Source organism: Cervus elaphus, chromosome 15, assembly GCF_910594005.1.
Source record: "Cervus elaphus chromosome 15, mCerEla1.1, whole genome shotgun sequence".
Classification (NCBI taxonomy): Eukaryota; Metazoa; Chordata; class Mammalia; order Artiodactyla; family Cervidae; genus Cervus; species Cervus elaphus.
Genome location: NC_057829.1, coordinates 58,616,328 through 58,643,856, shown reverse-complemented (window position 1 = coordinate 58,643,856; position 27,529 = coordinate 58,616,328). Strand labels below are relative to the sequence as shown.

The 27,529-nt window shown below is 40.2% G+C and overlaps 1 protein-coding gene and 1 long non-coding RNA gene across 4 annotated transcripts in view; both read right to left on the bottom strand.

The window, feature by feature from the left end:
* PLCE1 (phospholipase C epsilon 1) overlaps positions 1-27,529 on the bottom strand; it is a 361,223-nt gene that overhangs the window by 252,635 nt on the left and 81,059 nt on the right. The gene's annotated exons all lie outside the window — the stretch shown is intronic.
* On the bottom strand, positions 5,696-26,050 carry LOC122709345. Its single transcript, XR_006345487.1, has 3 exons — positions 26,039-26,050; positions 24,148-24,150; positions 5,696-5,828 (listed from the first exon to the last, which is right to left on the bottom strand). It is a non-coding gene; the product is annotated as an uncharacterized LOC122709345 (long non-coding RNA).

The following is a 27,529-nucleotide window of genomic DNA, read 5'->3' as shown; positions in this document are numbered from 1 at the left end:
ATCTTTTAATTTCATGGATGCAGTCACTATAGGCAGTGATTTTGGAGCCCAAGAAAAGAAACTCTCTCACTGTTTCCATCGTTTCCCGAACTATTTGTCATAAAGTGATGGGACCGGATGCCATGATCTTAGTTTTCTGAATGTTGAGCTTTAAGCCAACTTTTTCACTCTCCTCTTTCACTTTCATCATGAGGCTCTTTAGTTCTTTGCTTTCTGCCGTAAGGGTGGTATCATCTACATATCTGAGGCTATTGATACTTCTCCTGGCAATCTTGATTCCACCTTGTGCTTCATCCAGTCCAGCATTTCACATGATGTACTCTCCATATAAGTTAAATAAGCAGGGTGACAATATATAGCCTTGACGGACTCCTTTCCCAATATGGAACCACTCTGTTTTTCCATGTCCAGTTCTAACTACTGCTACTTGACCTGCATACATAATTCTCAGGAGGCAGGTCAGGTGGTCTGGTATTCCCATCTCTTGAAGAATTTTGCACAGTTTGTTGTGATCCACACAGTCAAAGGCTTTAGCATAGTCAATAAAGCAGAAGTTTTTCTGAAACTCTCTTGCTCTTTTTTTTTGCTTTTTTTTTCTTTTCTCTTGCTTTTTTGATGATTCAACAGATGTTGGCAATTTGATCTCTGGTTCCTCTGCCTTTTCTAAATCCAGCTTGAACAGCTGGAAGCTCACGGTTCATGTACTGTTGAAGCCTGGTTTGGAGAATTTGAGCATCACTTTGCTAGCGTGTGAGATGAGTGCAATTGTGCGGTGGCTGGAGCATTCCTTGGCATTGCCTTTCTCTGGGATGGGAGTGAAAATTTACCTTTTCCAGTCCTGTGGCCACTGCTGAGTTTTCCAAATTTGCTGGCATATTGAGTGCAGCACTTTCACAGCATCATTTTTTAGGATTTGAAATAGCTCAACTGGAATCCCATCACCTCCATTAGCTTTGTTCGTAGTGATGCTTCCTAAGGCCCACTTGACTTTGCATTCCAGGATGTCTGGCTCTAGATGAGTGATCATACCATCGTGGTTATCTGGGTCATGAAGATCTTTTTTGTGTAGTTCTTTTGTGTATTCTTGCCACCTCTTCTTAATATCTTCTTCTTCTGTTAGGTCCATACTGTTTCTGTCCTTTGTTGTGCCCATCTTTGCATGAAATGTTTCCTTGGTTTCTCTAATTTTCTTGAAGACATCTCTAGTCTTTCCCATTCTATTAGTTTCCTCTATTTCTTTGCTTTGATCACTGAGGAAGGCTTTCTTATCTCTCCTTGATATTCTTTGGAACTCTGCATTCAAATGGGTATATCTTTCCTTTTCTCCTGAGCTGCATAGCATTTCTAAACTTCACTCTGTTCATCTCTGAAATGGGGAAGTAATGTCTCCTGCCAGATTTGCTGGCAAGATTAAGTGTGCAGTTCAGTTCAGTTGCTCAGTTGTATCCAACTCTTTGCGACCCCATGGACTGCAGCATGCCAGGCCTCCCTGTCCATCACCAACTCCTGGAGTTTACTCAACTCATGTCCATTGAGTCAGTGATGCCATCCAACCAACTCATCCTTTGTCATCCCCTTCTCCTCCAGCCTTCAATCTTTCCCAGCATCAGGGTTTTTTCCAGTGAGTCAGCTCTTTGCATCAGGTGGCCAAAGTACTAGAGTTTCAGCTTCAACATCAGTCCTTCCAATGAATATTCAGGACTGATTTCCTTTAGGATGGACTGGTTGGATCTCCTTGCAGTCCAAGGGACTCTCAAGAGTCTTCTCCAACACCACAGTTTAAAAGCATCAATTCTTCGGCACTCAACTTTCTTCACAGTCCAACTCTCACATCCAGACAAGACTACTGAAGAAACCATAGCCCGACTTGATGGACCTTTGTTGGCAAAGTAGTGTCTCTGCTTTTTTAAGTGTATGGATGGGAGTAAAATACTCAGCGCCATGTGTAAATGGTGTACAAGGTCATAACAGAGGAAAGGATTAACAATGGTCAGTACAATCAAGGAAGGCTTTATGGAGAAAGAAGGACCTAGACATAGCCATTTGAATGCAGAATTCCAAAGAATAGCAAGGAGAGATAAGAAAACCTTCCTAAGTGAACAATGCAAAGGAAGAGAGGAAAATAATAGAATGGGAAAGACTGGAGATCTCGTCAAGAAAATTAGATACAAAGGGAACATTTCATGCAAAGACGGATGCAATGAAGGACAGAAACAAACAGTATAGACCCACCAGAAGCAGAAGACATTTGGAAGAGATGGCAAGAATACACAGAAGAACTATTAAAAAACGATCTTAATGACCCAGATAACCACAGTGTGATTACTCACCTAGAGCCAGACATCTTGGAGTGTGAAGTCAAGTGGGCTTTAGGAAACATCACTACAAACAAAGCTAGTGGAGATGATGGAATCCCAGCTGAGCTATTCAAATCCTAAATGATGATGCTGTTAAAGTGCATTCAATATGCCAGCAAATTTGGAAAAGTTAGCAGTGGTCACAGGACTGGAAACCATGACTGTTCTTCCAATTCCAAAGAAGGGCAATGTCAAAGAATGTTCAAACTACTGAATAATTGCACTTATTTCACACGCTAGCAAGGTAATGGTGAAAATCCTCTAAGCTAGGCTTCAATAGTACATGGACCAAGAACTTTCAAATGTACAAGATGGACTTAGAAAAGGCAGAGGAACCAGAGATCAAATTGCCAACATCCGCTGGATCAAAGAAAAAGCAAGAGAATTCCAGAAAAACACCTACTTCTGCTTCATTGACTATACCAAAGCCTTTGTGTGGATCACAATAAACTGTGGAAAATTCCAAAAGAGATGGGAATACCAGACCTCCCTACTTGCCTCCTGAGAAATCTGTATGCAGGTCAAGAAGCAACAGTTAGAACCAGATATGGAGCAACAGACTAGTTCCAAATTGGGAAAGGAGTACACCAAGGCTGTATGTTGTCACCCTGCTTATTTAACTTATATGGAGAGTACATCATGCAAAATGCCCACCTGAATGAAGCACAAGTTGGGATCAAGATTGTCAGGAGAAATATCAATAAGCTCAGATATGTAGATGACACCACCCTTATGGCAGAAAGTGAAGTGGAACTAAAGAGCCTATTGATGAAGGTGAAAGAGGAGAGTGAAAAAGCTAGCTTGAAACTCAACATTCAAAAATGAAGATCATAGCATCCCATCCCATCACTTCATGGCAAATAGATGGGGAAACAATGGAAAGAGTGACAGACTTTATTTTCTTGGGTTAAAAATCACTGTGGAGCGTGACTGCATTCATGAAATTAAAAGGTGCTTGCTCCTTGGAAGAATAGCTATGACCAAACGAGACAGCATGTTAAAAAGCAGAGACATGACTTTGCTGAATAAGATCTATATAGTTAAAGCTATGGTTTTACCAGTAGTCATTTATGAATGTGAGAGTTGGACCATAAAGAAGGCTGAGTGCTGAAGAACTGATGCTTTTGAACTGTGGTGTTGAAGAATACTTTTGAGAGTCCCTTGGACTGCAAGAAGATCAAACTAGTCAATCCTAAAGGAAATCAGTCCTGACTATTCGTTGGAAGGACTGATGTTGAAGTTGAAACTCCAGTACTTTGGCCATCTGATGCGAAGAGCTGACTCCCTGGAAAAGACCCTGATGCTGGGAAAGATGGAAGGCTGGAGGAGAAGGGGACGACAGAGGATGAGATGGTTGGATAGCATCACCGACTTGATGGACGTGAGTTTGAGTAAGCTCCGAGATTTGGTGATGGACCAGGAAGCCTGGCATGTCGTAGTCCATGGGATCACAAAGAGCTGGACATGGCTGAGTAACTGAACAACGACAAAAAAGTGGGTATGATTTACAGAAAAAAGAGAATTGAGACTGGGGAGGGACGGAGGATGATGGGAATTGAGGAGGCAGTGCTGAAGGCACAGGTGCAACAATGAGCCCACATGTTCTATCTGCGAGGACTAAGGTGGAAATTTTCCTAGTAAAAGAGGGTAGCAGGAATAGTAAGGAAAAATGTTTACTGTGGAGGGGCATTGGATTGTGGAAAAGCCTGGAAGTTTTGCTCAAAAAAAGCATATCTCCATGCCAAAGAACAATCTTGGAATGTTAAAATATCTTGGAAGCAACTGATCCAGTAACTGGGCAACTAGAACTGAGCCTGGATAAAGAGGAGGGAGATGAGGGGCAGACTGAGAGGAGAATGAAACAGCTGGCACTGGGAGATCAATGCTCCTGCCGAAGTGTGGGATGCTCTCTTCTTTTAGGATGAAGCATTAACAGAGCATGTGGGTTCAGAGAGGAGTATCAGACATTTAGGCATCCCTTACACTGATGTTCTTACCATATCTGCTCAACATTTATTCATTGGAACAAGAGCAAAAACCGATTCTCTTTTCATAAGTAAATGTATACCTAATTCTTTATGTTTTAAAAAGAGAATGTTATTACACTGATTGATGGCATGCATTTTTTTCCTAAGCTACACATCTTAACTGTTCAAAATTTAAATAAGTCACTATCATGCTGTGCATTACTCAGTACCAGGTCTGGTTGATGGTACCTGCTGATGACAGCTGACTCTAGCTGGGTTGAGACTGATGCTTGTGGCTGCAGGTACAGCCTGCACACTCGTTCACTGCTTGAAGAGTGACCAGCACTGGTGGGGATGCTTCAAAACATGTTTTACTTGATGGAAGGCGACCTCCTGCTTCCCAGGTCATTTTAGGAGTTGACTGTGGAAAGTTAAATTAACTGACACATTATTCTCATATTTTCTGCTAATATTTTAGTAACCCTTATAGAACTAGAGCCTCTAGAGGGCTACCCTGTGGACATGGCTTGGGTCAAACCTCACCCAACTCCTTGGAAGACATATTCCTTAAATCACATTCACTCTTTGTCTGTTTACTTAAGTCATGGTTTCAAGAAGAGACAGGACTGGTGAGATGCCTGTCCTGTTTCTAGACTTATGGGTCTTAAATTTCAACTCTTTGGATACTATGTTGAATTCTGACCTAGAACTTTATCCTTGTTCCATTTCCCCATCTCTACCCCCTAGTTCTAGTTCATTATTCCTGAATAGAGTTTCTGCTTTAGGTCTTAATCTTAAAAGACGTTCGATCTCCAATGAGTTATCTGAGTTATGCCTGGTAGCTTGCCAAGTTTCTGTTTGGAAACAGTTGTATAGCATAAAAGTTTTGAACGCCTCTTGAAAGCAACCTGATAGACGGAGGACAGGGGTATGGGTTCTGTAGTCAGGCAGATCTGGGTTGAAATTATAGCATAGGCTATTACAGTGTAGTAGTCTCAACTGTGAAGAGGGGATATTTGCAAAAGATTGCTTTCCCCCCTTCCTCATTCATTTTTTTCATTCATCAAATATCTCCATTTTGCCAAGCTCTGTGCTATGCAATGGGGCAAGGCAAGGGATTAGTGAGGAAGTGATCAATAAAACACCATCTTACCCTTGATGAGTTTGTGGTTTGATAGAGAAAGACAGACATATAAATACATTAATGCAGTCAAGTGGTAATACATGAGTCATGAGGCTCTATGACAAAGTCATTAAGCAGTTAGAGACAGACTACCTAGCTTCAAATCCTGCGAAACCAATTATTAGCTGGATTCTGTGTGCTTAATCGCTCAGTCGTGTCTGATTCTTTGCAACCCCATGGACTGTAGCTCACCAGACAAGAATACTGAAGTGGGATACCATGCCCTCCTCCAGGGGATCTTCCCAATCCAGGGATCAAACCCAGGTCTCCCACATTGAAGGCGGATTCTTTGCCACCTGAATGACCAGGGAAGCTCATTGTCTAGTGCAGTTTTACTTAGCCACTCTGTGCCTCAGTTTATTCACCTGTAAAATGGGGATAACAGATTTGTTATGAGGATTTAATTAGTAAACACATGCAAACTTCCTGGTGTCTGGCACAGGGTAAGCACTCCATCCATGTTACCTGTTATTACAATGATGGGAACACAAAAGAAGGAGTAGCCAATTCTACTTGGTGAGGAAGCTAAAGAAAGGCTTCACAGAAATGGTGTCACTCGAGTTTAGTTTTGCAGAAAGTGTGGCAAGTGTTCAGTGGACATAACAGAGTGAGCATTTCAGGCAAAGGAGGTTACAGGAGCAAAGGAACGACCTGGGGCTTCCCGGAGCCCATGACATCTACAGACGCTGTTGGGAGGATAGAAGCAGGAAGGAGGAGCCTCATGGGGAGAGGACATCATGTGTCACAGCCACCCTGAGGCTCCAGCCCTTATCCTATAGGTAGGTAACTATGGCTTGCAGGCCCCACCTCTCCCTTACCTCCCCAAATCCCACTATCCTCCCTTCTCCACCATGCTCCCTACCTTGAAGGCTACCCGATATAAACTGCACCCCCCGGCTCCCCTTCCCTCATTCAATGGAGAACACGGGCACAAATTCAGAAGGAAGGAAGGAGAAAGGATTTATTTTCATTTGTTCTATTGCTGTCCCAGGTTGGATGCATGTTTCCACTAATTACAGCTCAGATCAGGCAGACCTCTGTTCCTAGGCAAGGAATCCCTCCCTCGCCTAACCCTTTTAGAGCTCCTGTTGCTGGTCCTGGGGCACTGCAGTGGCCCTCCTGTCTGTCTCACCTCCGGAACACCTTTGTGAATATCACTTAGATTAAATTCTCTTTAAATTACCCATTTTGAATGTGATTTGTGCATCCTGCTTTGACCCCAACTTATTAGAAAACTCTCAAGGGGCTTTTAACAGGGAATGATGTGATCAGATTTGCATTTCTGAGAGGTATTTCTGGTTTTTGGGTGAAAAATGGTTTGGGGGCAGCAATAATAAAGGCAGATTTTTTAACAGTATTTTGCAAACCAGGAATACTTGCTTTAAATATAGGACACTATCTCCTGATTCAGGAGACCTGGGGTAGGGTCTCCAAATCTATTTCTTTAAATAATGACTCTATGTGAATATGACAGAACCTCACAGTTGTCCAGCAACACTGACTAGTATGTTGGGCAGAATCTAGTAGAGATCCAGAGGAGAGGGGAGGACAGCTGATGGAACAAGGTCTGGACCTGGAGGACCTGGGGAGATGGGGAGAGGAACTCAGAAGCAAAGGCAGGGGATTTGTTTTGAGAAGGCCAAAGAATACCTTTCCTTTTTTTTTTTTTTTTGAATACCTTTCCTTTTGAGGGCAAACAAAGTGAGCATGAAAAGGAAATTAACAGAATTCCCACCCTGTACCTTCAATTTCTCATGGAAGTTAGAGGAAGAGTCATCCTGAGACTGGAAGGACAGGCAAAAGTATGAGGAGCTAGGGTGACGCAGGTTTAGAATAGCCACTGTGGAGCATGGAGGAGAGAGTGATGACTAGCAACACTTTAGGACTGCTTGGTGGAGCTGAGACAGAAGAACGTGTATTTGTGTGTCATCCAAGGGATTAGTTTTGTCATTTTTGTCCAACAGTCCTAGGCCATGTCTACAAATGGAGAAGGCAGTAGTTGGACTGATCCTAACTGGGAGGGTTGCAGAGCAGGTGTAATGGAAAGATAAGGGGCCCAGGATGTTGAAGTCACACACAAGCAGGGGAGTCACAGCACTAAAACATGAGGGGGAGTGTCCAACAGATGCTGTCCTTGGTCCTGAAGTACTATTGCACGAGGCCATTGTCTTGACTCTGTGAAGCTGGGGGTGGGTTGGTACATGTTCCCCTGCTTCTCCACAACACCTTGCCATACTAGACTCATGGTGTCAATGGATCTGATTCCAAGCCCCATAATACTGTGAATGGTGTGAATACAGGGCCTACTGTCTGAGTAGTAACATTTGTTGAAGATTCAGTTCCAATATTTAAAGAAATTAATTCAACCAACAATTATTGAAAATGTTATATGTGCCAGACATTGTGTTGGATATAAGGGATACAACAGTAAAAAAATGCAGAGAAAGTTTATTCCCAAGTCAAATCTTTTATCGCTTTTCTTAAAGATCACCAGAAGGGCCCATTTCTTGCTTCTCTTTCCTCTTTAATTCCTTTTCACCTTTCAGCAGCTATAGAGTGCTTTCTGTAAAATGACCGTCCCCAAGTTCACTCTCTCCCCAGATATATGTTTGATTTCTGTTCTTCTCCCACTTTTCCCTGGGTATCCATTAGTTTGCTGATAAACTTAGCTTCTCTTTCAGCCAGACAGTATACTATCTCTTTAGGAAGAGAGAGCAAATAGAATACAGAGTTATTCTTTGCAGGCTAGAGGAGCAGAGTGTGCTGCAAACATCAATACACTAATTTTTGTGCCATACCGGTTTCAAGAAAATCCTCCCCAAGCAGAGAGGGAGGCCACATCACTGACTATCAGCTGATCATGGAAATTTCCCCAAAATTATTTGAAGCTGACCATCTCTGGAACTGTTCCAAGGCCCCTCTGTCCTCTAATAGACAAGGGCTCTATTCCTTCCCAATGGTACAGGTTGACCCTAACTTCCCTGGCAGGGTGACAATTTCTAATTAATTTTGAAAATCTTCAATTAAAGGTCTTCTTTGATTTTCCAGGGCTTGAACTAAATACTGGGAACACAGAAATAATTAAGGACAACTTCTGTCCTTGGAGACTTCATAATTTCATGGTGAATATGATATAATAAGTTCTAGGCCTGGAACCTAACCAAAGTACAGAGAGAATGAGGCATACAGAGGTAAATTCTGTTTTCACTGGGTTGACTCAGAGCTGGTTGTGGGAATCCAAAGGTTGTGTCTCTTATCTAAGATGAAATAAAGGTAGCAACAGCATGAGGTTTTATATGTAGGGAGTAATGCCAAGAAGCTGGACATGAGTCTGGGTTAGGACTGGAAAACAGGGTGTAAGCTTCCCCAGCTAGCAGGTGTCAGAGGCTAGTCTTGGCTCCTGAGCCAGTAGGTCAAGGGGAGGTAAAGGAATACATAACATCACCCATCCAGGGCAATCTTAGAGTCTGGGACCATATTACTGGATAGTCAAAACAAAAACAACCAGATCTCAATGTCCAGGGCAGACGAGAGTTCAGAATAGGGAGAGGCAGAATTTAAGTGAGCAGCTGGGGTGGGAAATATAAACATGGAGAGTGACAGAGACAGGCAAGTAGAAGACCTCAGAACAGACAGCTTCCTTAAGGACTGCTGAGTGAGAACCAGAGGTCAGGATTAAACATGGATGTTAGATGCTCTTGAAAGCAAAACAAGGACAGAAAAAAGTCTCTGGCTCATACTCCAAGAAAACTGTTGCAGAACAAAACACAAAAAAATTTAACTCTGATGCCAGTTATTGGTCAGGGCTCCCCCGAGAAAGGTCAAGAAGCAGCAGAAAAAAGGCTGGGTTCCTCTGCTTCCTAGAGCACAGAGCCTCTAAACACTTCTCAACTCTCAACAAGCACAGCCATGTAATGAGCAATTAGGACCCAAATTCTGTGCTCAGCACTATTTCACTCCATTGGCTTATTTAATCTTTATCAAATCTCACATGGTAAATATTAGCATCCTCTTTTTTTCAGATGAGAGAATGGAAGCTCAGAGAGGTTTAGCGAACTTTCCCAAGACCACCCAACTAGGTGATGAAACTAGTATTTGAACCATAGCTCAGCCTGATTGCAAGGCTCATTCTGTTAATCATCCAATTAGCCTCACTTACCAATGATCTGCTCCAGGTCTCATCACTGTGATCTCACTGGGTTGAAAACAAAGTAAAAAGAGTATTTATAGGGATAGAAACAATGTGTAGAAGCATGCCAGGCAAGGAAGCACTTGTACAAAGTTGACGGCTATGATGTTAAGGAATATCAAGGGTTATCAAAATGAATACTGAAGTCCCTAGATCTTGCCTCTGCCCAACTCTCACAATCTTCAGCTCCCTCCCACCCTGGCTCCTGCACCTCTGGTCTTCTTTTGGACTCTTCAAAGTATGTTGTGCTTCTTCCCTTCACACCTCTGCACACATGACTCCGTCTGCCTGGAACACTCTGTCCTACTCCTCCCAGACACCTCAACCTAACCAGTCACCATTCCTCTTCCTAGTACAGCATGGAGCCTTAATTCCTTACAAAAGCCCTCACTGACCATCTCATTCCCCACTAGGTTAGGCCCCACAGAACTCTGTGTTTTTCCTTCACACACATCTCACAACACTAATTTATTTAAGCAATATATATTTCTCTTACTAAATGAGATGTCTCCAGAAGAGAAGACCAGTGGTGAACCACCCCTGGCATCTTTATAAACATCTATTGAGTGAATGAAAAAACAATGATTAAAAATGGGGCCCAGGTAGGCAAAAAAACATGAAGGTTGATAATTTTGATAATACTCCTGAGAAAGATTTATTCATTGATTCTGTTCACTCAACAGATAATAGAAGGCCTACTATGTGCCAGGGTCTATTCTAGATGTTCAGTCAGGGATTATAGAAAGGGAATGTAGTAATACTATAGCAAGGACCTCAGACAGGTGACAAGAACATCCTTTGAGAGTCAGGGAGAAGGTGGCAGTTCATTGTCTACTCCCAGTACAGGGCAATGGGAAAGCTAAATCCACTCCTTCCCTACAAATAAGGTGAGGCTTTCATTTGTGAAGAGGGCAGAGTACGTGATATCTTCATTAAGAACGAAACTTCTGGGCTTCCCTGGTGGTCCAGTGGTTAAGAATCCGCGTTGCTGTGCAGGGGACACTGGTTCGATCCCTGATCCAGGAAGATCCCACATGCAGCAGGGCAAATAAGTCCATGTGCCACAACTACTAAAGCCTATGCACCCTAGAGCTCATGCTCCACAACAAGAGAAGTCACGCAATGAGAAGCCCATGTATCACAACTAGAGAGCAGCCCCTGCTCTCCACAACTAGAGAAAGGCAGGGCACTGCAATGAAAACGCAGCACAGTCACAGAAAAAAGAAAATCGCTATAAAGGAAAGGACAGGAGGGAGTGTGCAAAATATGTTTTGGGGATTGGTATAAATGCAGCAGGAGGGGAGGGGGCATAAATGGTGGGTGTGAAACCAGGGACGAGAAAGCCATGGAAGGGGCTGCCAGTGGGTGACATAAGTAGATGAAAGGAAGTGAGCACATCAGGGAAGAAGGATACTTAGGAAATCAGCTCATAGAATCACATGTTTTTATGAAGTTCAGAAGGGCAGAGTCAAGAGTCCCATGATGATTCATGTACTTTCCTAGAACCTGATGTATTGCCAAGATTGGCTATAGAACACTGTGGGCCTGGAAAATCAGAAAGACAACAATTGACTATGCTGTCCAGGGGCCAACATAAAATCTGGGAAGGCTATTCCAGCAACGGAAGGTAGAGATAAGCCCTCAGAGCTGTCATCCTCAGATTTTCCAGTTTTCTGCTTGAGGGCTCATAATGTTGTCTCTGAAATCTGAACACAGGAAAAATCAAGAAAGCAATAACTAACATGTATTGAGGGTTTACCTTATGCCGGGGACTGTGTGAATCATGAAGTGTTTTGTAAATTTGTCACATCAGTCAAACAGATGGTAAAGTATCTGCCTGCAATGCGGGAGACCTGGGTTCGATCCCTGGGTCGGGAAGATCCCCTGGAGAAGGAAATGGAAACCCACTCCAGTACTCTTGACGGGAAAATTCCATGGACTGAGGAGCCTGGTAGGCTACAGTCCATGGAGTCGCAAAGAGTCAGACACGACTGAGCGACTTCACTTTCACTTTTCACTTTTCAATCATACAAAATAGATACAATCATTTAGCAAACATAAAGATTCTGAGAAGTCAGTAACTTGCCTAAGGTCAGCTGCCAAGTAGGAACACAAAATTCAAGCCATGTTAGTTCAGAGCCCACACTCTTAACCACCAAACTATCAAGACCATAAGGGCTAACCCATATCTAGTGCTCATTCTATATGCCATGTACTGTTCTTAGCATTATATACTTATCAATTCTTTTCCTTCTTACAACTCCAAGGTAGCTACTACTATTCTGACATTGTAAATGTGAGGAAGCTGAGGGACAAATAGGCCAAGGAACTCTCCTGAAGGCACACAGCTGTGAAGAGGTGGAGCCTGGATTGAATCTCAGGCAGTCAGGCTCAAGAGTCTGCTCTCCATCACTATGCTGGCTCTGCACATGAGTGGTCCCTCTAAATGGCATCATTGGAGGCATGAGAAAACAAAAACTAGCCTTTGTACTTGAGCTTCATTGTGCTACAATTTAGAAACCATCAGTTAAACTTCCACTCTCTTGTCTGAAAAATAGAAAATCAGGGGGATCATTTCTTTATAATAAAAGTAAAAAGGAAATTTCTCTTTGTCTAATGGCAAAGAAATCCAGCTACTGTTTTGTGTGATTTTCATTCGTCCAGGATATCTTCGTTAAGGGCCTGGTCTTTAGTACTCTTCAATCTCGGTCCACAGACATGTGCTGTTGGTTTGGTCTTTTCCATTTCCATGGACTTGAGGAGAATTACCATTTAGAGATCACCTGCTTAAGCTAATCTTTTAATCTCCAATGTAGAGCTTAATTTCCACTTCAACCACAACCTGTTATAATCTTCCTACACAACTGGTTTCTCCAGCTTGACTCAGTTAGAAACACATTTTGTGGAAAGTTTGCTCAGATCAGAAAAAAGCAAAACAGATTTCGCCTGAAGCTCGTCACGCGGAGCAGCCAGTGCCCCGTCCCACGGCTCCCACCTCGCTGAATATGGGAGGCACATTCTCTGCCATTTTCTTAGTCTCACAACTGAGAAACATAGAAAGGTTTTATAAAAGTTGAAAGGGGGCAGAAAAAAAATCTAAGTCCCATAATTGTGCCTCAGTTCATGCTAACATTAATGCATCACAGCTGCAAAAAATATTTCCTACTTTGCAATCAGAGTCCAGGAGTTCAATATAAATGCACTAATCCTTGTAATTTTCTTGTAAGGCCAGCCACAGAGTACTCATTTCTTCAAGGCACAGGGAAGTAAAGTCTTGCCAAGCTCACAAAACTAAGAAACAGACATTTAAAGCAAGCTAATCTTATTCCCCATTTTCTCTTGATTGTTACATGCCTTTATTCTTTTCTGTATGTATAATTAAATTTCCTGCCCAGTTCTATCTGTAGATCTCACATATTTCCATTGCTAATAAAAATAATAGTAATAATGATGATAATAATAATTATAATGGTAGGCTCTATTTATTGGGTACTTTTAATAGGTGCCAGGCACCATCCTAAGCCTTTATACATATCAATTCACTGGAATCTCACAACCACAATAGGAAATAAGTAGTATGAATATCTCTATTTTACAGTTGAGAAAGTTGAAGCTTAGAGAGGAAAAGGAACTTGTCCAAAACTCAGCATAAAGTAAGCCTTCATTTCAAAGCCACACTCCTCTCACACCACCCGAGCCCTGACCTACATACCACATGGCATTAAAATCATGAATCTTAAAGAAGTGCCCATATGGATATTGTTTCTAACTGCCTTTTTTTTTTTATTTTAAAAAGGCAAACAAAAAATGCAAATAGCCCTTCCACTGTAACCTGATGTAATTTAACAGTGTGCCAAGTTTAATCAAACCCAGGCAATTCTTCAAAAGCCACAATGAAAATAAACAAACCAAAAAAATCTATCAGGAGAAGGAAGGGAATGCTGAATGCTTGAATTGAAACAGGGACCACTCATTACATTCATGAAAACATAGAGATAAAATAAAGCTCAAAAAGCAGTTTATATGTCAAATGTGTTAAAGCAATGAATTAAATTCACCTTCAAACTAGGTAGAAGGTGTGTAAGATGGAGTACAAGGTACCTTCCCAGTGCAATAGTACATGAGTAAATAAGATTAGCATGGAACACAAATATTGCTGATACTCAGAGCAACAGAGTTACTTTCTCTCAGTCCCACTTCCCAATGTGCTCACCTGCCCTCTTCACTGGCCAGCTGCACTGGACTACCTAGCTGCATCTCCAAATCTCAACTATCTAGCGAAGAACATCATTTTACCTCTACATCGCTACTTCTGCACACATTCCCTATCATCACCAATGGCACCACTTCCTTTTCTGAGATCTCTACCCTGGACTGACTGCCGGTTCCTCCTCCTCTCTAATCAGTCAGGCCTCAATGAGTCACCACATTCCAACAACCCTTCCTCTACGTTGCTTTACGCATCAACCTGGCACAATCCCACCTTTGCCCACCAAGTTGCTGCCAAAGCCTTAGTCTTGGTCTTTGCAGAAATTCTCCCTTCTGATCTGTCTTAGCATCACAGCCCAAGCAATCTGGCTAAACCATTCCTTACAGAGTGTTATTTCTGTACTCAGGAACTACCGGGGGCTGCCTATTAGCCCCACATCATCTAAGGCCCGCAGTGCATTCCTTTACACACATCTAATCTTCCTGCTTTCCACCATGACTGTGTCTGTCCAGCCAGATTTCTTTTCTTCCTTTCCCTTTCAAACTGTCACCACTCGATGGGTCTGATGTAAGGAAGTGTGCACCTGAATTTGTCACTTAGGCCATTAAATCAGCACAAGCTCTATTATGAACATATACATGTTCATGCTGTGTTGTTGTTGTTTAGTGGCTAAGTGGTGTCTGACTCTGCGAGTCCATGGACTGCAGCACGCCAGGCTTCCCTGTCCTTCACTATCTCCTGGAGTTTGCTCAAACTCACGTCCATCATAAATGGATGTTGAGTTTTGTCGAAGGCTTTTTCTGCATCTATTGAGATAATCATATGGTTTTTATCTTTCAATTTGTTAATGTGGTGTATTACATTGATTGATTTGCGGATATTAAAGAATCCTTGCATTCCTGGGATAAAGCCCACTTGGTCATGATGTATGATCTTTTTAATATGTTGTTGGATTCTGTTTGCCAGAATTTTGTTAAGGATTTTTGCATCTATGTTCATCAGTGATATTGGCCTGTAGTTTTCTTTTTTTGTGGCATCTTTGTCTGGTTTTGGAATTAGGGTGATGGTGGCCTCATAGAATAAGTTTGGAAGTTTATCTTCTTCTGCAATTTTCTGGAAGAGTTTGAGTAAGATAGGTGTTAGCTCTTCTCTAAATTTTTGGTAGAATTCAGCTGTGAAGCCATCTGGTCCTGGGCTTTTGTTTGCTGGAAGATTTCTGATTACAGTTTCGATTTCTGTGCTTGTGATGGGTCTGTTAAGATCTTCTATTTCTTCCTGGTTCAGTTTTGGAAAGTTAAACTTTTCTAGGAATTTGTCCATTTCTTCCAAGTTGTCCATTTTATTGGCATAGAGCTGCTGGTAGTAATCTCTTATGATCCTTTGTATTCTTGGGCATACACACCAAGGAAACCAGATCTGAAAGAGACACATGTACCCCAATGTTCATCGCAGCACTGTTTACAACAGCCAGGACATGGAAGCAACCTAGATGCCCATCAGCAGATGAATGGATAAGGAAGCTGTGGTACATATACACTATGGAATATTACTCAGCCATTAAAAATAATTCATTTGAATCAGTTCTAATGAGATGGATGAAACTGGAGCCCATTATACAGAGTGAAGTAAGCCAGAAAGATAAAGACCAATACAGTATATTAATGCATATATATGGAATTTAAAAAGATGGTAACGATAACCCTATATGCAAAACAGAAAAAGAGACACAGATGTACAGAACAAACTTTTAGACTCTGTGGGAGAAGGCGAGGTTGGGATGTTCAGAGAGAACAGCATTGAAACAAGTATACTATCAAGGGTGAAACAGATCACCAGCCCAGGTTGGATGCATCAGACAGGTGCTCAGGGCTGGTGCACTGGGAAGACCCAGAGGGATGGGATGGAGAGGGAGATGGGAGGGGGGATCGGGATGGGGAACACATGTAAATCCATGGCTGATTCATGTTAATGTATGGTAAAAACCACTACAATATAGTAAAGTAATTAGCCTCCAACAAATAAAAATAAATGAAAAAACAAAAAAACAAAAAACTCATGCCCATTGAGTTGGTGATGCCATCCAACCATCTCATTCTCTGTTGTCCCCTTCTCCTCTTGCCCTCAATTTTTCCCAGCATCAGGGTCTTTTCCAATGAATCAGTTCTTCCCATCAGGTAGCCAAAGTATTGGAGCTTCAGCTTCAGCATCAGTCCTTCCAATGAATATTCAGGGTTGATTTCCTTTAGGATTGACTGGTTTGATCTCCTTGCTGTCCAAGGGACTCTCAAGAGTCTTCTTCAGCACCATAATTCACAGTTCACACTATGGGACTACTCAAAAATTCATGAGGAAAGATTTCTATGATCCAATTGTTTCTCAGAGGTCCAGCAGATGACTTTAATAATTTTTGTGTGTTTTGTTTTGGTGTGGTTTGTTATTATTTTATTTTTGGCAAAGCTGTGTTTATGAAACACTTTTCTTTACACTTTCATAATAAAGTAAATGATAGAATCCTATAACATTGAAACTGAGAATTTAAAGTGTAATTCACCTCCCATCCTCATTTTACCAAGAAGAATTAACACCCAGACAGGTTAGGTGATTTGTTCTAGATCCCCAAAACTTACCCTTTCAGGCTCCTGGTCATCACCCAATTTTTAGATGGCCTGCTCAGCTCTGCTTAGCCTGACTAATGGAGACAGGATTCACAGGAAGCAGCACTGCCATAGCGCGCTCATTCCTTAGCCAAGGAAAACATGATCTAGCAATTTAAACAAGTTCTTTACTGACTTTCCAGGAGAGCACAAAAGGAGGAGTAAAAATACAGAATGTAAGGTTATCTCAAACTTGGTTATCACAAAATTCTTGGCTCAAAAGAATACTTTGCAAGACCGGAGTTCTGTGAACACATTTGTGAAAAAGGCTGTTTCTGATTCCAAAGACAGGCCCAGCCTGAAAAGGAAGAGCACTGAGAGACTGCTCTGAGCTTCCTCCAAATTTACATACCAATAACAATAATATCAGCTAATATGTATGTAGACTTGACAATTTAAAAAAGCATTTTAACAAACAAAAGCAGCATTAACTCTCCATTTTAAAAAGTCTCTGTTAATTGGAGGGGTCTCCCTGTTACACCAATTTAACTACAGCTAGGTTTTTGTTGCTGAAAGATGGCCAAATAACTAATAAATTATAAAATATCCTAATTAGAAGGGTCTTAAAGTTAATCTCATCCACTGATTCTCAAACTTCATATCTGCAGAACATGGGTATGCAACTACTAAAAGTGAGTAACTTCCTAATTCAAAGAAAAAGAAAGAAATATAATGAATAGAAAAGGTGAGAAGGAAATGAATTCTACCTACATCCAGTGAGCTTTGGAGAAGACCTTGAGTCCCAGACAAGGCAGGGGGCCCTGGTAGACCACTTGATGTTGAAATGTGAAAATGTGAGCTGAGAATACAATCCGACCACACAAGACTTCTATTCTATAGAAACTGAGATGATAAGTTCATGGTGTTTAAAAGCACTACATTTGTGATAATTTGCTGTGTAGCCAGAGAAAACTAATACATTTTTTTGCTAGGTCCTCTTTAGAAAAATGGGCAAAGGACATGACAAGTGCCATGCACACTATTTGGTGGAAGTCTATATTGTTAATCCTTCTTAGAGGAAAATGTTACACTAAGTGTTAAGGGCCTTAAGTATATCTATTCCCATTGACTCAGTCACTCCACCTCCAGGAATTTACTCTAGAAGAAATACAGATGCATACAATGTCACTGTATAATTATTTATAATAATAATAACAACAAAAGAGCCAATATTAGGAAAATGGTTGACTTAGTTATTGTGCAAACCACATGATGGAGTGTAGATCAGCTACTAAAAATAACATTTTCAAAGAAAATGTAGTCACTTATGCAAATGACTGTGATATAATGACAGATGAAAAAGTACCCTGGGAGCTTGACCAAGATGGTAGAGTAGAAAGACCCTGAGTTCACCTCCTCTCAAGGGTACACCAAAATTACAGCTGCTCACAGAATAGCTATTGATTAGAAAGACCAGAATCTATCAGAAAATCTCTTCCACAATTAAAGTATAAAGAAGAGACCACAATGAGACAGGTAGGATGGGCAGAGTGGCAGTATAGTCAAGACTCATACCCCTGATTGGGTGACCCACAATCGAGAGAATAATTACAATCGGAAAGGATCTCTGCAAGGGGTAAATGATCTGAACCCCACATAGGCTCTGCAGCCCTAGGGTCCTGCACAAGGAATATGACCTCCAGGAAATTTGGCTTTGAAGACCAGTGAGGCTTACTTTTGGGAGACCCAGAAAGCAGTGGGAAATAGAGACTCCACTCTTAAAGGGCTCACACAAAGTCTCACGTGCTCTGGATACAAAACCAAGACTCAAAAATATGCTCCTACAAGCAATTCATTTCAGATCTAAAGACATACACAAACTGAAAGTTCAAAACTAGAAGAAATAATTCTAAAATTTGTATAGGAACACAAAAGATCCTGAATAGCCAAAGCAATCTTGAGAACAGAGCTGGAGGTATCACGCTTTATGACTTCAGACTATGCTACAAAGTTATACTCATGATAACAGTATAGTACTGGCACAAAAAAACAGACATATAGATCAATGGAAAAGAACAGACAGCCCAGGGGATGTCCCTGGTGGTTCAGTGGTTTAGATTTCACTTTCCAATGCAGGGGGTTTGGATTTAATCCCTGGTCAGAGAACTAAGATCCTATATGCCTTGCTGCCAAAATAAAACCCCAAACATAAAACAGAAGCAACACTGTAAACAAATTCAATAAAGACTTAAAAAGGAAAAAGAATAGACATCCCAGAAGTAAAAGCCATGTACTTATAGTCAATTAACCTACAACAGAGAAGGCAAGAATATACAATGGAGAAACTGTATATTGTATATACAATTGTATATTTATATGTTACTAAATCTTTAGTAATTGGTGCCAGTAAAACGGAACAACTATATGTAAAAGAATGAAATTAGAACATTTTCTCATTCCATATACAAACATAAACACAGAATGAATTAAAGACCTAAATGTAAGAACATAACCACAAAACTCCTAGAAGAAAACACAGGCAGAACACTCTGACATAAATCATAGCAAGATATTTTTGGACCTGTCTCCTAAGGCAAAGGAAACAAAAGCAAAAATAAACAAATGAGACCAAATTAATCTTAAAAGCTTTTGCAAAACAAAGGAAATCACTGACAAAATGAAAAGACAACCCACTGAATGGAGTGAAAATATTTGCAAATGATATGACTGATAAGGCGTTTCTATCCAAAATATACAAATAGCTCATACAACTCAGTATCAACCAACCAACCAACAAACAACTTGATTAAAAAATGAGCAGAAAACCTGAATAAACATTTCTCCAAAGAAGACATACAGATGGCCAACAGCCACATCATTAGATGCTCAACATGGCTAATCATGAGAGAAATGCAAATCAAAACCATAATGAGATATTGCCTCACACCTGTCAGAATGGCTATCATCAAAAGGCTACAAATAACAAATTTTGACAAGGATATGGAGAAAAGGGAAACTTTGTACACCATTGGTAGGAATGTAAATTGGTACAGCCACAGTGGAAAACAGTATGGAGGGTCCTCAAAAAACTAAAAATACACTTGTCATATGATCCAGCAATTCATTTCCGAGTATATATCCAGAGCAAATGAAAACACTAATTCAAAAAGACATGTGCACCCCAATATTCATAGCAGAGAGAGGGAAGCAAGGAAGGATAAGATAGGAGTAGAGGATAGAGAGGTACAAACTACTATGTATAAAATAAAAAAGCTTTAAGGATACATTGTACATCACAGGGAATATAGCCAATATCTTATATAGCTTGGAGTATAATCTATAAAAATTTTGAATCACTATGTTGTATACCTGAAAGTAATATTTTAAATCAACTACATCTTAATAAAAAATAAAAATAATAAAAATAAAGAGGATGTGAACTAGAATACTACCTTTGAAGTGGCAAACAGTAAAAGACATTAGAGAGTAAGAATCTAAATGCTTTAGCAAGTAAAATTTGATGTGGGAAATGCATTTATCACTTCCCTCTTCCTCTCTTCCAAAAAGAAAAAAGCAGCTCGTAAAACAGTATGAAAATGGTGCTGTCATTCTGGAAAATAGTTTGAAGATATCTCAAAATTTTAAACATAGAATTATCATATGACCCAAGGGAATGTGGCTCAGATGGTAAAGAATCTGCCCGTGATGCAGAAGATCCAGGTTTGATCCCTAGGTTGAGAAGATCCCCTGCAGAAGGCAACAGCTAACCACTCCAGTATCTTGCCTGGAAAATTCCATGGACAGAGGAGTCTGGAGGGGTCCTCCATGGAATTGCAGACATTTGAACATGACTGAGCAATGAACATTTTCAAGGAAACTGAAAATATATTCACAAATGAAACTGGCATACATATTCACAGCAGTATTATTCATAATAGCCAAAAAGTAGAAACAATCTAAATGTCTATTAACTACCGAATGGATAAGTGAAAACTGGTATATCCATACAAAAGAATTTTTGTTTGTTTGTTTTTTTATTTTTTTTGTTTTTTTTTTACAAAAGAATTTTATTCAGCCAAAAAAGAAATGAAGTATGAATATGTGCTACTCATGGACAAACCTTGGCTACATAATGCTCTGTGAAAAAGTCAGCTACAGAAGTCCACATATTTTGATTCCATTTATATGAGACGTTCAGGATAAGCAGAGACACAAAGCAGTTCAGTAGCTTCCAAGGTCTGGAGGAGTAACTGCTAACAGGTACAAGAGTTTCTCTTTGGAGTGATGAACATATTTTAAAATTGATTATAGTAATAGCTGAACAACTTTGTGAATATACCAAAAACCACTGAATTGTACATTTTAAAAGGAATTTTTATGTTTTTAATTTTATGCTAAGGTAAATTATACCTTTAAAAAAGACTAAGAAACAAAACACTGTATATGAGTCAAAATTTGTGAAAAAACATATATGCATAGAATAAAGATTGAAAGGATATTTACTGGTCTTTCTTTGGTGGTTCAATTACAAAAATTTTTTTTTCTTTTTCTCTTTTTTGTATTCTCAACTTTTTAGAACAAATATTCAAGTGTGAAAAATCAGTTACTTTAAACAATTTTAATACTGTTTACCACAGTCTATACCAGAATCTAAAATAAGAAAGTATTTAATTTAGTATATAATTGCTATTCCTACTTATTTAATATTTCATAAAATATAATTTATGGCTTTTGAAAAGCAAATCATAAATTCTGAGTGATCTTCCAACCACATTTAAAAACCACTAATCTAGTCTGACCTTCTAATCTCTTTTTTTTAACCCTCTCTTTTTAATGTTGATAAAACCCAAGAGTGAGTAGTATAAATTTAAGCATATGGTACTGCTTTTCAAAATGAAAGGAATGAAAAAAAAAAAAGAAAGAAAGGAACAGGAAAAAAAATGTATCTTTAGCTTTCAGAAAATTCATATCTACTGAGGTAGCAAAGAGTTTGCCTATATATATATATATATATATATATACACACACACACACACACACACACACACACACATATGTATAATTTTTCTGTACAGATATCCAAAGACTAGCTAAGCTACAGAAATCAACTGGATGTAGAGTACTGAGATGGGCAATGTCTCAGGATGGGTTGAAAGGTCCTCTAATAATCAAACTGGTCTGTGGCCACAACAGTGATACAACCAGTCAAATTCACATGAAATCATACAATGCTTTGAATGGTTATTTAATTCTGTGTGCACATCCTGCCTTCTCAAATGATAGCAGAATCTCTAAGCAGGAATCACAGAGAATCCCCATGGAGTCTAACAGGGCTAGCTCAAGGTAAGAGATGCTCTAAAACAGCTTGAAGAGAAAGACCATGAATTTGTCATGCACTGCATGAGGCACTAAGGAGAGATCCATAAACTGCCTCATTACTCCTCACAATAACTCTACGAGGTATGCATTGTTGGCAGCCTCAGGTGGGGACACTGAAACTCAGCGAGGTTAAACAAATTGCCCAGGTTACAAGAAAGAGGCGGAGCTGAGATTTGAACCCAGGAAGTATAACTCAAAGTAAGACAAAAAAGTCAATGTACGGCAAAACCAATACAATGTTGTAAAGTTAAAAAAAAAAAAAAAAGGAAAATGGAAAAAAAAAAATAAAGTCTATTTTATCTGGAAAAAAAAACCCAATAAACATTTACTATGATTTAGGCAACATTCTATGTTTTATTCATTTATGCATGTGATTATTAGCTTATTTATAATGCATCATTAATTTAATCCTTAGAACAAGCCTATGATAGAGGATCAACTATTATCCTCATTATTTTACTGCCTCCTTTCATTATAAAATGAATCATATCCCTGTTTCAGATCACAGCTCTCAAATTTCAACTCTTCCAAAATGACTCCATAATCTACACAGGCTTGCCCTTGCCTTCTCTGACAGACCAGGGCATTTTAGTGTCACATATAATTTGAGTGGTCGTTTAATTTTTGCCTATTTCCCCCAATTGACTAAAAGCACTAGAAGGGAATGTTATTAATGGCTCAGGTAATTCTGAATACTATAAGAAAGAAACCCTGAACTCTCAGGAGCTTCACAGAGTAGTTTATTTCCTGCTCACACAGTCAGCTGCAGGCACTCAGCAGGAAGATTTCCAAGTGGTGATTTAGGAACCAGGTTCCTTGCATCCTGCCCTCCACCTCTCCCGGGACCTCCTAGACCTGATGGTTTACCTCACTTCTGTCCACATTCCAAAAACACAGGCACACAAACATATCAGACTGCAAGGGAGTCTGGTCTAGCTGTGAGCTGACGAGGAAGGGAAATAGATTTAGTAACAGCTAACCAACCTCCTTCACAGAACAGACCACCACAATTGCACCTTTTCATCTTTTGATACTCTGAGAGATTGTGCAGAAATCGGGGATGACTCTCCCCTTCCACACGATCTCTTGTTTCACCTAGTGGGGTGTCTTTAATTTCTACGACAGAGAAAAAGCCCCACCAGACTATAACCTCAAGGACAGAAACTCAGTCTGTTTTGTTTTGTTCATCATAGTAAGCGTATGCTAACAAATGTGTTAAGAGTCTGTAAAAAAAATGATTAAGCTTGAAGAAATCATTTATTGACTAAAATATGAAAGAGAAACCTACAATATAAAGATTAATAAGTGAAATTTCCTCAAACGCTAGCATCCTGTGGATTAGTTAACTGCAAGTTCACTTTACATGATTATGTAGAAATTTAAAACAGCTAACTTCACAGGAACCAAAAAACTTAAAATCATAAAAATCTCTTTAAACACATAAAGCAAAAGCTATACAAGAAAACAGTATATATGGTATAGGGAAGGAGTTCGAAAATACAAGTGCATCATTAATTGAGTGGAAATCATCATCAAACAGCCCTCCTATACATCACTGGGTACACATAAGGTATGTAGTCATCATTATTAAACAGTTATGCTATGTCTTAGAATGACAACGGGGACATTTTAGAATTCTTAACTGAAATCTCATATAAACAGAGGTCTGAGAGGAAGAAGGAAATTGAGAGTTTAGTGAAGATGAGCTGGAGTAAAGATGATGATGAAAGTCGCTCAGTCATGTCCAGTTCTTTGCGACCGCATGGGATCTAGGCTACTCTGTCCATGGGGATTCTCCAGGCAAGAAAACTGGAGTGGGAGTAAAGATAACAAAAGGGAACAACTGCGGAGTTGGATTTAACACTGGTCTCTCTCTTTCCCCAAACTTCCTGGAGTCCACCTGCTCAGCAAGCAGGATCTGTCACCCCTTCATTTACAAACTGTATAGAGAATTAGTATTTTTTCTGTTTGCTCAGGATTGATTTTATCCTAGGCTGAAAAGATCAGCAAGGCCGACTTCATTCACAGCTGTCTATCCCCTTCCCTCACAGGGTAAGACTTTCTTAACTACCTCCTGAGACACGCAAAGTTGCATTTTTTCCCTTGATGATTTGATCATTTGTGCTGACACTTTCACTGCCAGTTTCTTCAACCCAGATTCTGACAATTTACAAATCTGAATCTCAGGTTCTGATCATTTACTTTTTGTAACTTAAAATACCTACTAGGGAGAAAAAGAAAGAAACTAATGTGGCCACGCTGTAAAACAAACTAACTTCTGTTTTCCAAATCTGCTCAACTCTTCAACTTCATTCAGAGACTGGATGGCTGGCTCCTACCATGGTGACTAGGACCTTGGCAGCCCCAGTTCCTATTTGGAACGCCAAATCCCTATCCCCGGCCTTCATTCAACAACCAGGGGGATATTTCTAACACACAGCTCTCACTCTGGAGAAAGCTGGAACCCAGCCCTCTGCCTATAATTTCCCAATGCAATCCAAGAAGCCCTTCTTGAGGCCCTGCTGTAGGCAAGCCACCTTGGCAGATGCAAAGGCTACTATATAAGAGAAAGTCAGGGGGTGTACAATCTAGTGGGGGGCACGGCCTCTACACAACTACCATTTAGCAGAGTAAAACCATCATGCACACTAAATAAGGTACTATAATAAGATATTATAAGATACTGAAGTGTACAATATTTGCTCAGATGTGGAAAGCACAGCCCTCTGACAGAACTTCCCATTTCATTATTCATAGTAGTCATAGAGATCTTAATCACAACAGCAGCAGTTCCAATTTACTGGAACAACTGCCATGTGCTATGTTTAGTGCTTTTTCAGATATCCAATCTTCGTGACTCTCTGCATTAGGTGTTATTTTCATTATTCTCATTTTACAGGTGAGAAAAGTGGAGACTTAAGAAACATCAAGAAAATTGCTAAAGGCTCCACTGTGAGTTAATGATGGAGCCAGGACTTCTTCCAGAGTCCAACTCTTAACTGCTCGCTCTGCTGCCTGTATAACACATTCCACTATTATGAAAACTCAAAGAAATGAAGATCCTTCCAGAACTTTTCCCTTCGGAAAGCACTCCTCAGGACAGTACACTTCAGGTTCACCAGGAGGATTCAAAAGCATGCCCATGGCAATTAATCAGCAACGGCAAATGGCTTATTGCAGTCCAGACTTTTTCAATTTGCTAGCACCAAATAAATGTTTAGTCATGGAGCTGAAGAATAATAAAATAAAAATGAAACCTTGGGGAAATAATATGAATCACACCTTCAGACTATATTTTTCTAGCCTTCCAGAGTCAGGGCTCTTTATATTTAAAGGCGACTCCTGATTAACTCGGATCAAGACTCAATGCTCACTACCTCTAGGCCTAAAGCAATCATTAATTTTTCATTCCAAGTAGGAAAAGACACTTTGGACTTTCTTTGTTCTTTTTTTTTTTTTTTTAATTAAAAGAAGGAGGGAGGAAAAAATGAGTTCCCTGCCCTTGTGCTGAAGGAAATAAAATACAATATGTTTAAGTTGCAATGTGGAATCTAGATGTGCTTTTACCAAGATAATTTCAATCTTCTCCAAACACATCTGTAAAAGAAATTACCCATAAAAATACTCCACAGCAAATTTTAGAGTCTGGTAATACAAAGTGAGAGATTTATCTACTGCTAGAGCCCCTCTCAATCCCCCAAACCTCTCCTTTCTATGTGTCCTCACTCTCTAAAAGAAGGAGGAGACAGCAGAGAGACATCCATCTTTTCTCAAGTTTTTGTTCATTATCTCTTCATGATTTGGTATTATGGGACAAGGAAGAAGCAGAAAAATGCCTCTCCGAGTGCTCCTTTAAAGGTTATTACTAATATTTCTTGTCAGATACAACTGAATTGAACTTTGAAGACTTGGTTTATCATAAATGTTTTCCATTTGGGACTTCTCCCTCCAATCTGTGTTCAATAAATCATTCGTCAAGGGATTTCCCTGGTGATCCAGTGGATAAGACTCCGAGCTCCCAATGCAGGAAGCCTGGGTTCGATCCCTTGATCAGGGAATGAGATCTCACATGCCATAACTGAGATCGAGTATGCCACAACTAAGACCTGATGCAGCCAAATAAAGAAAGATTTAAAAAAAAATCATTCGTCAAATAAACAGATACAGAGAACTTGGCTTAGGCAAAGCACTGTTCTAGGTATAAAGGGTTACAAAGTTCAATAAGAAAGCCATGGCCTCCAGCAGCTTGAAACCTATTAGAATTCATAGGATCTGGTACCAGAATCAGGATATTGTTAACATGGGGTTGAGATAAGGGTGGGGGGAGAATAGGCAAGGAAGAATCAATCACTTGTAAATTTTTATACACCATTTTTTCTTTCAAGGAATATGCATTGCTTTTGTATCTTTTTTTTTTTTTTTTTAATTTAAAGACTATTAAAGGAGATAATGGCTTCCTAGGTGGCTCAGTGATAAAGAATCTGCCTGCCAAGCAGGAGGTTGGTTCCCGGGGTTGGGAAGATCCCCTGCAGAAGGAAATGGCAATCCACTCCAGAATTCTTGCCTGGGAAATCCCTTGGACAGAGGAGCCTGGCAGGCCACACACAGTCCATGGGGTTGCAAAGAGTCAGACACGACCTAGCAACTAAACCACTACCACCAAGGGAGATAATATATAAAAATACAAAGACACCCAAGAAGTGAGTCAAATGACCAAAAACCTACCCATAGGTCTATAGATGGGTTTGCTTGTCACCGTTCACTTTTAATCATGTTGATAAGAAAAAAATGGAGCAAGATCTATGGAGTCTTCCCAGGACAGACCCACTCTACCCATATCCTCTGCCTGCCTTTGTCTGTAGAAAAACTTCAGTCAAAGAATAAATTTAATCAGGGAAGTGAGAAAATGCAAAAGCAAAGGAAAGCAGTCAAACAAAACTAAATAATAATAGTTTAGTCATTAAACAAAGTCAAGGACCTTTATAAGTTCCTCCTCAAAAGTTATGGATAATATTCTGAGCCATATCCTTTGAGCTGCCTTGTAGATACTGAAACCCCCACCAGGTGGAAGGAGTTAACTATAATATGATGACAAGACTAGCCATAATCCAAGTTGCCACAATGGGCTTCCCTTGTAGCTCAGTTGGTAAAGAATCTGCCTGCAGTGCAGGAGGCTCTGGTTCGATCCCTAGGTTGGGAAGATCCCCTGGAGAAGGAAATGGCAACTCACTCCAGTATCCTTGCCTGGAAAATCTCATGGACAGAGGAGCCTGGTGGGCTGCAGTCCATGGGGTCGCAAAGAGTCGGGCACGACTGAGCAACTAACACACCCAAGCTGCCACAATACCAAGAACTGGCCTCAAAGAAATAAGAATAAACTGACCCTGGAACTGAAAAGTAACTATACTTAAACCATCAAGAAGACCAGATCAGACCACTGCATGGCCAATTTCAAGATGACTGTCAGAGCTGACTGAGTTGTTCTGTATGAAGTCCCCTCCCTCCACCTGTGCACCCCTGAAACTCTCCTTTAAAAGCTTTGTTCATTTTGTCTGCAGGAAGAGTTGGGCTTTGGACCTGAGTCCACCCTTTCCCTTGGTTGCCAGCCTCTGGAATAGAGAACTTTCCTTCCTATTAACATCTGCCCCTC